General features: G+C 34.6%; 1 protein-coding gene across 19 annotated transcripts in view; it reads left to right on the forward strand.

The window, feature by feature from the left end:
• The window catches only part of CRPPA (CDP-L-ribitol pyrophosphorylase A), a 340908-nt gene that overhangs the window by 115745 nt on the left and 210936 nt on the right, over positions 1–14227 (forward strand). The gene's annotated exons all lie outside the window — the stretch shown is intronic.

Below are 14227 nucleotides of genomic sequence, written 5' to 3' on the forward strand. Positions count from 1 at the left end.
AATATAAAACAACAAAAACTCCAAATGCAACTTAAATGCTTAAAGCAATAATACAGTTTGTAAATATCCTGATGAGTCATTAGACTTGAAAAATTGCATTTCCTTCACATTTCTCTTAACTCAGAATATATACTTTGAAAAACTATATATATATATAGTTTTTTTAGTTTTATATATATAATATAATATATATATTTTATATTTATATATAAATATATATATAATTTATATATAAATATATATAGTTTATATAATATATATAAATATATATGTAGTTTTCAAACTATATGTTCAAACTATATATTATATATAGTTATATATATTGCATCATTTACTTGGAAAATAGTAATATGTTACATGTAGAAACATGTGCAGGAGACAAGATGTCACATGTCTGTTTCTTACTTGTAGTTTAAGGTAGGAAACTTCATCCTGTATTCAATGACTCATTTAAAAATGTGGTGAAGATCTGATAACAAACCTTGAAAAAAAAAAAACCTATGTACCATTGCCCTCCAGCTGAAACATTGCAGTCAACAATAGAGGTAACTTTTCTAAAGACCACTTTGACCTTTTAAAGTGAGTATGTGTGGTATTTTTTTTTTTTTTTTTTTGCAAGTTTCTCTGTACCATCCTGGTTATCCACTTGTCCTATAAGAATGACTTATTGGCTTTTTCCCCCCTTTATTGACCACGTGCTTTCCCCCTCTCTGTTCTAAAAACTTCCTGTATGAGATGTTTAGAGAAACCTGAGGCCTCTTCCTATGTATTAAACTGAGACAGGGACCTTGGCTCAGCAGTGGTGATTCTGTTTAATACTATTTTAAAATCCTTACTGTGAGGTAGAAAATACTCCTATATTGGCTGTTGATTCAAGGAACTAAACAGGTAAATGGAAGATGACTGTCCTAATTTTGTATGGATTAGGGCTTGAAACCTCTTTTGGATGTGAATAGTGTTGGATTGGATACAGCTTATCTAAGAACATTAAGATTTTGGCTCAAGAGTTCAGTAAAGTGAATAATGAGGCTTGATGAAGTCATGGTGTTGGATGTTTCTAAATAATTGAAAGCTGGCCTGGATTTTTTTGACCCCTTGGTGATGGAACTAACCTAGTATTTAGGTTTGTCTCTATTGGAAGATGTTTGAAATCTTCTTCTAAAATACACCATTCTGTGCACTCTGGGGTCATTACTGATCATTATTTTTTTAACAGATTTTATTTATTGGAGATCCAGAGGAGGAGCAGAGAGGGAAGGAGAGAGATAAGCAGGCTGCATTGAGTGCAGAGCTCAACACAGGGTTCCATCCCAGGACCCTGAGATCATGGCCTGAGCCAAAACCAAGAGTCAGATGCTTAACTGACTGAGCCACTCAGGTGCCCCAAGTCCTTACTGATTATTAATTGCAGGCATATGTATAGATATTGTTTGCTTCTCTTAGTGTGTCATTGATCTTTCATGTGGTAAAAAGAAGGGTGAACATGTTAGAAAATTTTCATATTACTGTTTTTTTGAAGTACAATGGAAAACCCCAAAATTTACATGCATTTTCTAATCCTTGAAGCTCTCTGATAGAAGTGCATATATTTCATGTGTACCAATGTTCAAAGAAGTCCAATGTTCAAGGGACAATAAGAGGAACTTTAAAAGATGAGTTACTACATATTAGTTTTAGACCTCATTCATAAACTTAAAAATCTATGCATGATATCTCCTATTTTCTATAAAGGACTTTAGAATAATTCTGGAATTAAACGTTTTTGACAACATGTTATACATGAATATATTTCCCTGAACCATGTACCCATGAGTATATTACATACTAGTTTTTGACCTCAATTATGAACTTAAAAATTTATACATCCTATCTCCTATTTCCTATAAAAGACTTTAGACTCACACTGGAATTAAACATTTTGACAACACGTTGTACACGAGTATATTTTGCTAAACCACATACCCTAACCAAAGTTGGCTAAGTTTTAGATTGCAAAGCATATTATGCCAGGGGATTAAAAGCCCTGAGGAAATTCCATTTTACTTAAAGCTTGATTAAAACTTGAGAGAATTTCAAGAGTTTGTCAGGTGAAGATGTGATATATTGAAAACATTGACATTCTGAATATCATTCTAGGAGTCCTTCCCTGCACCTTCCAGGATAAATGATTGAAATACTGATAATGTTTCTGCCTTTCTGCCACTGTCAACTCCTTGAAGAGCAAAGGAATTAACAGAGGCAGAGGGCCATTTTCTGGTGGAAGAACGTCCATGTCTTCTCTCACTTTAATTTGGAACTAGTAGTATGTAGTTGTACCATTGGAAAATCTAGCACAAAAGGACAACTGATCTTCTGAGAATTTGTCCCCTTTTTATATATCTTTGTGTTTCAGTAAATACTTAATTGGTTTTGGGATTTGGGAGTACTGTTTTCTCCAGGACATTACGGACCAGTGAGCCAGCTGACTTCTATGTAAAGTTCTACATCTGGAAGCCTCTGAATTAAGGTTCCATTGGAGAATATTCTTAAGTCATGCATGATTAATATGCAAATGAGACTGTGACTTGGATTTTGAAATTTAAAGGCTAGCATGGTCTGTACTGTTCTGGTATAAGATGGATAATAGTGTTCTGTTTTGTTAGATAAGCAGCCATTGTTCACAGTGTGATCTTCTGTGACTGGGTAGGCATGTAACAAGTACTTGATTTCTACCATGTTTCAGTGACTCTAAGGTGCCATTGATTGCAAGCAATACTTTTATACTATGGGGTAAAGATAAATGCTTCTAATGAAACTACAGTAGAATGTTTTATGTTGACTTAGAAGCTTTAGTTTTTTTTTTTTTTTTTTTTTAATTTTATTTTTGAGTGAGAGCAAGCAAGAGCTAGTGCATGGGGGGAGGTGCAAAGGGAGAGGTAGAGAGTAACTTGAGCTGAATCTGTCCTGAATGTGGAACTCAATGCGGGCTCCATTATATGACCCTGAGATCACGACCTGAGCTGAAATCAAGAGTCAGATGGCTTAATCAACTGCACCATCCAGGCACCCCTGAACGTTTAGAAAACTTTCAAAAAATATTAAATGAGTTCTATATTAAGGTATAGGGTTTTATTATAATTGTTCTTGTGTAAAAAGACCTAGGGTTCTGGTTCTGGGTAAGGTGGAACAAGAATATTCCACCTGTTTCTCCCACTGAAGGAAACTATAAAACCTGAACAGAGTAAAAAGGAGAGCTATTTGAGGTTATAAGTAAAGTAGTAGAAGGTAGATTAATGAATAATACTCAGCTTTTAAGTCTACCTAATTGGCAGTGTATTTTGCAATTTTATTCCTATGATACTACCTGATTTGGATATAGTACGGCCAGAGCTACAGGTGGGCACTGGAATAAGCGGAGCTCCAAGAGAAGCCCCCAAACTCTGGCTAGAAGGGCAAGAAGGAATCTCCTAATGTTCAGAGAGTAAAGATATCTTTTCTTTTCTTTTCTTTTCTTTTTTTTTTTTTTTTTGTCCCTACTCTAATGATTGACCCCTCAAGCAATCATGTGGCAGTGTTGTACTCACAGTGGCAATAGTGGATGCCCGGAGGTTTATAAAATTCTGAGAGAACTGAACATTGCTCTGCATCAGGGTTGCTATGGCTTGAGAACTGTTGTTGCTCTCTTCTTTTTGCTTAACTTTGCATATCAGCGGGTATAGTTGTGGGCAGCGTGCGCAAAGTGGGATAAAGTCACAGCTCTCTGATAGAAGTGCTGAAAAGGAATGCACTAGAGAATTGAAGTGTACAGGAGAGACCATGGTGAGAAAGGATATTACCTAGATATCCAGGATATAATCCATGATCAGTGGGCATACAAAGAACCATGAAAGTAGAGACTTAAATGGGGAAAGATAACCAGTTGGATACTTCTGTTGAGATGATACTGATGTTGGAATTATCTGACAAATACTTTAAAGTCCTGATTATGAAAATAGTACAAATAAGTAAAGCTCTTGAAAGATGGAAAGTATCAAGAAAGGCATAGAAAATATAAAGAAATGCCAAATGGAATTTCTAGAACTGAAAAAAATGCATCAAACTGAAAAAAAAAATTACCAAATGATCTTAATAACAGAATAGATTATAGAGCTGTCTGAGAAAGTTCCAATGAAGTTATAATTAGGGTAGTGACAAAACAGTAATTTTACTGCATACCAATGCAGAGAAAGGTCGAGATCAGTATATCTTCATATGACCCTAAGGGTAGCAGTTCTAAGATGCTGTTTCTATTTCAGGGATGTTATATAGAGGAAACATGGAAATTTTAATTAATGAAATAAAGTAAGTGTTGGAAGTTTGCTAGCTACTTAATTAAAAGCAATGAAAGAAGACTTCATATTTTCCCTGCTCTAATGTTGTTTTCTATTACAACCTCTTATGCCTTAGCATTTGGAAAAGAAGGGCTTGTTAGAAACTGCAGAGCATCCTGTATATTCCATGAATGTGTGAGACTACCATTTGACATGTGTGGCCTCAATTAAAAAAAAAATGTGGGAAAACTCCTGAATTAGGAAATTACCTATCTTCCTTATAGGTTCTATCAGCATGTGGAATGTTTGATGGTTTCGATTCTAGACCAGATTGCCTGGTTTGAATTTGGCTCTTGAGTTTACTAGCTGAATTAATCCAAGGCAAATCATTTAAATCTTTATATGTAAGGAAGACATGATAATTTTGCCTGCATCATAAGATTTTGGTTAGAATGTATGTTTAATTATGATATTATACATAATATTTGTCAGTCTCTGAGTGAGAGATCATCCAGTATTTGAGTCACTCTGTGGCTCAATTGCTTTTACTGAAAGGGTGCTAATACCTTTTATTTATTCGTTACACTGCTTTCATGAACTAGAATTTAAAGGATTCCCTATGGTAACCTGAATTTTTAATGCTTAATACCTTGTGAATAAAAATACTCTCATTACTTGATGCTTTTAAAAGTTTTTTTCTTAATTTGCTGTTTTTTAAAAATTTATATTTGGTTTTTAAAGTAGGCTTCACACCTAGTGGGGGGTTTGAACACAAGACCCTGACTGAGATCAAGAGTCAGATGCTCTACTGACCGAACCAGCCAGCCACTCCTGGCTTTTCTTTTAATTTAAATGTTTAAAAGTTGACACATTGTTTTAACAGTTTGTTAGGTATCCTTATGTGATATACTCAAGACCTTTATCTTGTCCCTTGATCTTATATAAAGATACTTTCTGAATGAATAGAAGTATGGATAAAAGGACTAGTGTACTTGTGTATATTTTTTTCTACTATTTAAAACATTTTGCTGTCAAACCACAAATAACAGAAATCCAAACCAGATCTGTAGCTTGAAGAGTAATGTGCATATCTGTGTAACATCACCCAGATTAAGAATAGAATTTTGCCACTCGAAGCAGAGGCTTTTTCTTACACTTTTATGTAGTTACAACCTGTTCCATCCTCAAAAGTAGTAGCTATCAAGATTTTACAGGAATTTTCTCATTTCTTCTGAACTTTATCACTCATATTTACATTTCTAGATGCTATGGTTTAGTTGTGATTTTGGTGTTTTTTTTTTTTTTTTTTAATGGCTTTTTAAATCTCACCCTACAGGTTCCCCATCCTTTTATTTTGGTTGTAATTTATCTCTTGCTGAACCCAACCTATTTGATCTGTCGCTTCTTCCCTATTTTGAATTTTGATGAATGTATATTCTTGCTTGGTGCAATTATGCATATTTCTGTGTATTTTTCTGTCTTCTACAAAGTGACAGCTGGCTTTAGAAGCTTACTCAGATTTAGTTTCATCTCTGGTAAGAAAAGAGGTGGTGTGAGTTTTTAATTAGGAGACACCAAATGTCTGGTTATCTTTTATTTTCTGATAGCAGCTTATGATACTCAGCGCTTAGATTTATTAATTCATGGCAAGTGTTTGCAAAATCGTGATATTTTAATTTGCTTAATTGGTTTTCATCCATTAGTTGAGGCACTTTCACAAACACTGCTCATCTACAGTTTACTTACCCATCGTACAGCTTACATAGAAAGGTAAATGCTCATTTTCCTTGTTCAGTATTCAACTGAATGCATTCTGTCCTATAAACTTTAAGTATTTTTGTTGTGTGTTTACATGAAGGTGAAATGCCTCATAAATTTATACTGATAATTCCAATTCAATATTGTATCTTCCACCCCATAGAGTTCTCAAAGATAGAGGAATTAACAGATTTAGAATATTCTACAATCACTCAGATATTGTATGCAACTGCATACTCTCTAGGTCTCAAAGTATTGATACTATCAACCAAGACTATTTTTGAAAAGAATTGCATTTTTTACATATTCCATTCACTCTTACTGCATTTTCTTGTCTATACTCTATATTTTCAGATTATGAAACCTTTATATACTGTGTTCAGTTAATTTTAGACCTTATTTAGTTATGGTTCTGAAGTAACTGTTTTATGTTGTCCCTCAGTCATTCCATCTCTCTCTCTCTCTCTCTCGTCTTTGGTTGTCTGAGGAGTTGAGCTCTAGTACATTCCTTAGGAAATATAGGAAAATCATCTTCTTCATTCACATTGATAACTGTGTGCTTTATACTTGAAAGTCAATTGCTGAATATAAAATCTCAGCTTGTAATTTTTTTCCTTGAATAACTATGGTATTTTTATTGAATAAATTATGATTATTTCATTACCTTTATGATCTCTATATTTTTCATCTAGATGACTACAGTAATGATTTTTAAGTCTAATAACTTTACTGGTTTTTATTGGTAAATATTTGGAGGTACTTATATCCGTGACAAGCTTGAATGTGTGTGTATATAAATAAAAATTTCAGTATTTTCTTCTTCATGGATTCCTATTATGTTTGTTGGATCATCTTTACTAAAGTTCAATATTTGTCCTCTTATATTGAATCTTTATCCCGTCTTTTTAAAAATTTTGTACCTGTCTCATATCTGTATAGTTCTCATTTCTGAAATAGTCTTTTAAATTCCTGACTGCCACCACCTAATTTATGAGTTTTTGAAATTCTAAATCACATAGTTCTTTTATGTTTGGTTTCATTACATTAATGGTTTTTGGCTTGTTATGAAATAGTAGATTATAATTTTAACTGGTTTGGTAGGCACGTCTGTCTGTCATGCATTCATTAATTTTAGAAGTGTATTCCTGTTCTTTATTTTTTTTTATAAAAGTTTTATTTAGGGTTTGACTTTTTTTCTAAAGATTTTTATTCATGAGAGACTTGGAGAGAGAGGCAAAGATATAGGCAGAGGGAGAAGCAGGCTTCCTTTGGGGAGCCCAATGCAGGGCCTGATCCCAGGACCCTGGGATCATGCCCAGAGTAGACGCTCAACCAGTTAGCCACCCAAGTGCCCCCATATGATTTGACTTTGATAATTTTTCTCTTATTAGTTTTATTTGCCTTTTTATAAATACACCAGTCATTTCAGCTTAGGGGGACTGCTCTAATTGTCTTCATTTTAACCTCATTTTACCTCTGAAAGTCCGTATCTCCAAATAAAGTCACATTCTGAGGATATTCAGTGTTAGAATTCCCATAGTGACTTTGGTGGGGACAAAATTCAGCCCATAACAATTTGTCTTAGTCATGATCCTAGCACAAAGCCTGGAAACTGATAAGTGTTCAATAATTTCTTGTTTGTGCCCTGTGTTAAAACCTGGGGGGGAAGTGGAGGTGATGGTGAGTGAGTAAATTCTAGTTTACTGAGTTGAGTTAATGATTTGTGTGAGAGAAAAACTAGTAAATGATAAAATACAAAGTAAAAATTTTAATAAAAGTAAAATAAAAATGCAGAATAATTTGAAAGGGAAAAATTACCCTTTAGGATACTAACTTTACATAGATTTAAGTTTGAAAGCTAGGAGTTTACAATTTCATGGCTCTGTGACTTTGAGGCTATAAAGCCAGCAAGTTGTGCAATCTATAAAATGGGGAGAATAATTCCTACTTGTTATGATTATTAAGAGACATAATGTATAAAAATCTCCACTGTGGTGAAAGGCAAAAACAATATTAAACCTACTTAGGATAGTAGTTTACATGATGCCCATCCACATTAGATGGGGAAATCAGTTTTACTTAGTTTACCTGTTTAAATGCAAACCACATCTAAAAATACCCTCATGCTTGGATGGCTCAGTGGTTTAGTGCCTGCCTTCAGCCTAGGGCATGATCCTGGAGTCCCGGGATCGAGTCCCACGTCAGGCTCCCTGCATGGAGCCTGCTTCTCCCTCTGCCTGTGTCTCTGCCTCTCTCTGTGTGTCTCTCGTGAATAAATTAAAAAAAAAAAGAAAAAAGAAAACAAAAAACTGCTTATGATGGCATGAGTACAGATTAATCAGAATAAATACACTGACTACCAAAATGATTCCTGCCTATAAGGATTCCCATGACTCTGTTGCTGTGTACTACCTGAGCATCAGCTTTGTGGATAGGTTTATTAGAACCAAGGTACGTGTAAATTTTCATTTCTGAAACTTGACACTGGAGGGCCTTTCCTTTGGACCATTAAGATTCAGTAATATAGCGATTCATACCTGGGTATGGGGAAAATCCTGACTGTGTGCTTATATGTGTTTCAGAGAGATAACTTTAAGTATCAGAATTATGCGTTTGGAGATGTAAGGATATTGTAATTTCTAGAAAGTCTCCCTAGTTTGTTATCTCCCTATTCTTTTTTTCCCCCTTCCTTCTCTCATCCCCCACCCAATCCATCTAAAATACTAGCCTATAGCCATTAAAGCAGATAATGCTTCAGATAGACCTTTTTGGAGAATTAGACAAGGACATGAAATGGCATTGCAGGTAGGGGGAACACGTACATTAGTCCAAAGATCAAGATACATCTAGAGAAATGTAGGTGGTATAATTTGGCTGAAGAGTAAGATGTGTTGCCCAAGGTGTGGGTGTTCATTTATTGCCTTTTATAGGACAAAAGGATATAGGAATTCTGTAATGAAGACTTGGAAATTATTAGTTATCTGTTGAAGATGTTTTAGACTTACTTGTTAATGTATTTGTCAGGGTTCTCCAAAGTAGAACAAACATAACACACACACACACACACACACACACACACAGGAATTGGCTCATGTGGTTATGGATTATGGAGGTTGGCAAGTCCAAAATCTACAAAGCCAGTGTCACAGTTTAAGCCCTAAAGCTGGCAAGCTGCTGTAGAACCAGGAAAAGCCAATGTTTTGGTTCGAAGACCATTAAGCAGGAGGTTCCTCTCTCACTCCTGGCCTGTCAAACTTTTGTTCTATTCGGGTCTTCAGTTGATTACATGATGCCCATCCACATTAGGTGGGGAAATCGGTTTTACTTAGTTTACCAATTTAAGTGCAAACCACATCTAAAAATACCCTCACAGAAACACCCAAATTAAGTTTGACTAATTATCTGAACCACCCCATTGCTCAGTCAAGTTGACATATAAAATTAATCAGCCTAGCCAATAAAGTAAAATCAAATTGTACATTATTTTTGGCATAATTACTGCTGGCAATTATATACATACTCTGACTCTTGAAAAATTCCCATACATGGGGATGAGATATTAACTGAAAAACTTGGGCTTATTAATTAATGCTTACAGCTTTTTAATACTAATCTGTAGACTAAAGGTCATGTTCCATTAGAATTTTCTATTAAGTCGCGTTGATCTGTGTGACACCTAGATGCTATATGTAAATAGTTATTCAGTATAAATCAGAAAATATGTGTTAAAGAAGTTATTTTTTGGGGGGGGTGGGGAGTGTACCCTACAGGTTCAGATATTAAAATACTTCATATGTGATAATCATCCTCTTAGAAAGATTGAAAAAAGATACTGTATAAAAAAGTGTGACAACTAAAACTAAGAAGTTAATATTAGTAATAAAGTTGACAGGTTCAGGTATTATCTAAATTTAACTCCACTCCAATGTTTTTCTAATTTATCTTTATGGTCTCTTTTGGGGAGAGAACAACAACTGGATTCTTGTGGTAGAGTTTTTATGATTCCGGGAAGCAAAATGACTTTATGGTCCTCCCCCATGCTATTGTTGTGTTTTAACACAACATTTCTAAGAAGTGCTTTATTAATAATTAGAGAACAACAGATTAACAATTCTAAAGGCTTTTGTTTCTGTCGATTTCATTATTAACCTGAAGGAAGTTGTTAAATTCTTTGCTTTGAGAAATAATAAATATTCATCATATTTGGAAAGTTTTGTGCTTCATAAAAAATGATTTTTAAATATTAGATTCTTTTTCTTTGTTGTGGGATACTAGTATAAGTGTAGAATTGAGGTTCAATTTATTTGAACCCTGCTTCTCTAGCTACATTCTTTCCCATTTGGGGTTTCCACCTTCATGGCACAAGTATAGGCATTTCTGTTGTCTTCTGTTGGTGAAGGTCTTAAGTATATTAACATTCCCGGTTATGGATGTCACTGTATATTTGGGGATTATTAGTAGAAATCACATGAGATGCTTCAACCCAGATGTAATGGATAAACTAATATATGAACAATCAGAAGGTATCCATTTTAGTTTCAAAGAAATTCAGGGAAGAAAACAGGACTGTTCCTCAAGATGTGTACTTCACTCTTTTATGTAATTACTGCATTTTGTGTGAAACTTTGAAATTTGAAAAGGATTAGTGGGACAAATTGAGATTTTTTTTTTAAAGATTTTATTTATTTGAGAATGAGAGCATGAGCCAGGGTGGGTGGGGTAGAGGGAGAAGGGAGAAGCAGATTCCCTACTGAGAGCAGGGGGCCCGCAGACTTAGGGCTTGATTCGGGACTCTCAGATTATGACCTGAGCCAAAACCAAGAATCTGATGCTTAACTCTTGAGCTACCGAGGTGCTGCCCCTCCCCCGGCCCTTTTTAACAAATTCTGAAATAATTAAGACCACAGGGAGTATTTGAAGTTAGAGATGGGTCATATCTTGAGTAGATAAAAAGAATTTTAATTTGTATTTTTGTTGAATTCATGTAATCATAGCAACAATTATTATGTGAACACTTGGGATTTACTTGTAGCAGGCACTATATGTAACTTCAGGTATATTAATTATTTAACCCTCATCAAAATCTCAATGTTGGCTCTTTTATTCCATGTTTCCTTCATTTCTTTTATATTTATAAATTCGGTGTAGAAAGTTTGGCTCTACATAGAAATTGATTTTCAGGGGATCCCTGTGTGGCTCAGTGGTTTGGTGCCTGCCTTGGCCCAGGGCTTGATCCTGGAGTCCCAGGATTGAGACCCACATCGGGTTCCTTGCATGGGGCCTGCTTCTTCTTTTGCCTGTGTCTCTGCCTCTCTCTCTCTCTCTCTCTCTCTCTCTGTGTATCTCTCATGAATAAATGAATAAAATCTTTTAAAAAATTGATTTTTAGTCTCTGTATGATTCACACATGTCAAATATTGTTAAAGTATGAATATACTACTTATGGAATTTTTTGGATATTGAATTGGATTCCTATAACATTTAAAAAAATTGCATGGGGCTCAGTAAGTTTTTATTAAGATTTTATTTACTCATGAGAGACACAGAGACAAAGACATAGAGGGAGAAGCAGGCTCTCTGTGGAACTCGATCCCAGGACCCTGGGATCATTCCCTGAGCCAAAGACACTTGTTCAACCCATAAGCCACCCAGGGCAGCCCCGGTGGCTCAGCAGTTTAGCGCTGCCTTCAGTCCAGGGCGTGATCCTGGAGACCCTGGATCGAGTCCCACGTCTGGCTCCCTGCATGGAGCCTGCTTCTCCCTCTGCCTGTGTCTCTGCCTCTCTCTCGCTCTCTGTGTCTCGCATGAATAAATAAATAAAATCTTTAAAAAAAAATAAGCCACCCATCCTGGGGCTCAGTAATTTAATAAACATCATTAAATGTCCAGGACTTGCCTTTTTCTGTAATTGATGAACATTGCATGTCTTTTCTTATATTGCCTTTGTAAAATTGGGCAAGAAATGGTTAAACTGTGAACTCCAGTGAGCCATGCAGAACAGAGTAAGAATTGAGTGAATTTGGGTTTTTAAAAATAGTTGGACATTAGAAATCTCAAAGGCAATTGACTAACAATGCTTTTTTCTCAGCACCCTCCAATTGCTATAGTATGGAGAAGATTAAATTGCAGAATTACTCCAAAAGAATGATACTCGAAAAGAGTCACACCATTTTGGGGGGATTAATCAGGTATAGTAGGCAATCAACATGCTTCTTTTTAAAGAGAAGACTTTTATAAGCCTCGCATTACAGAAAATCAATGCAATGAATAAACAAAGGTTTTCAGTGTGACTGAATATCTCAATCACTTTTGGAGCTTCAAAAAGGGCAAGAATATTGATGGGTGGGTTTCAAGAGTGTATATTGGAAACATATAAAAGCAAAACAAAACCTCAGTTGACTTTGTGCAACCAACGTTGAGAACCATTGAATTGGGGAACTGATGAAGATTCAACCTGGTGTAGACTGTGAATGACACTGGACAGGTGGGGGATTTTATATTATTAGGGTAAAGGACATAGTGGCATGGACATTGGACTATTGTGGAGTATAAATAACTGGGTATTAAAGACATTGGCAGACAGAATAGAAATCACCATGATAAAAGATTGACCTTCTTTATTGTTAAATTGCCTTCAATATAGACTTTTATGTTTTTTCAGTTGATCGTCACTGAATAGAGAGGTGAATTTATTTTTTATCCAGCTTCATTAAGGTATAATTTGCATATAACATGCAGGTTTAGGGTATGAACTGTAATGATTTGATATATGTATATATAGTAAAGTGATTACCACAGTAAGATTAGCACATCCACCACCTCCAATATTTAAAATATTGTTTAAAAAATAACTTGGAAGACCTCCTACTCTATGCTGTATAAACTATATATATGTTTATACACATGCACACGCACACATTCATGTTTTTTTAATTGTACCTTATTTGTGTTAGGGAGTAGAATATTTATTTTAGTGTACTAAATGTTTAGTGTACTTTGAAACAAAAGATGAAAGAATAGTACACTTAACTTCCATCTGTCTTAAACCTAGATACATTAGTTCACCCATTGTTTACATATTGTTTCCTTTGCTTTATCATGTCCATACATGTTTTTCTTGCTGACATACAGAGTTTGAAACTAGTTAGTAGGTGTTTGCTAAATTTATGGTAATTTATTGTATAGCAAGCAAAAAAATGCTTATGTAATCCATAAGAACTTCATGAGAAATAACTGAGAAATTATAGTAGAAATTACAAAATGTTTACAACAAAAGTGAATGAAGTCCCCTAAACTGAAAATAATTTAAACTAATGAAAAAATCACAATGTTTGAAATAAAGCTAAGGTGAATTAAAGGAAAATTTAAATATAAGAATAAAGGAAAAGCTGGAACTAAACAATATGAGCATCTTTTTCAAGAAAATAGCAAACTAAATCCAAAGATAGTAGAAGGAAGAAAATATTGGGTAGTAGAAATCCAAGAACTAGAAAATAAACATACAAGAAAATCAAAGGTTTTCTTTGAAAATGTTAATAAAATTGATGAATCCTCAGCAAGAGTAATCATGAAAAGAATTCCTTTCTGAACTCACATTTCTGGAATCTATTACATGGTTTCAGAAAATTATGAAGGGTCACAGTGAAGATTGGTACATAGAACATACAGCTCCAGCACCATATAATATTCTTGATAAGAGGGAAGGAGGTAGTACTAAGAGTTGACGATATTGTTAATTGGTGATATTGTTAATGTTTTAATGGGTCTATTGTCCCCAGATTGGCTTAGAAAAATGATAAACTATCACTATATCAATGTTTATGTACACCAAATAATATAGATCTGTCCATGTAAAAGCTCCTGGGTTAAATGATAAACTAACTTGATTGAGGTTTCTTATTTAAAATTAGGCCTTTAAAATTTTTCTGACATGATAACATGCTATGTCTTTTTAATTGGCAGCAGTATAGCTATTTCTTAGCGTCTTAGATAGTCTACTGTAGAGGAGGACAGCATATTTTTTTTGAGTGTGCATCGAGGCTTAACAAAGATGAACATTTTTATGTCATATGGCTTCTATTTTTGAATCAGATCATGTCAGAGAGGTCTAACAAATTTGAAGAAAATTGGTTTAGCTCTTTTCACTTGTGGTAACATTTAAATAGGCAGGAACTTAATTG

The sequence above is a fragment of the Canis aureus genome, chromosome 18, assembly GCF_053574225.1.
Source record: "Canis aureus isolate CA01 chromosome 18, VMU_Caureus_v.1.0, whole genome shotgun sequence".
In the NCBI taxonomy this organism is placed as follows: domain Eukaryota; kingdom Metazoa; phylum Chordata; class Mammalia; order Carnivora; family Canidae; genus Canis; species Canis aureus.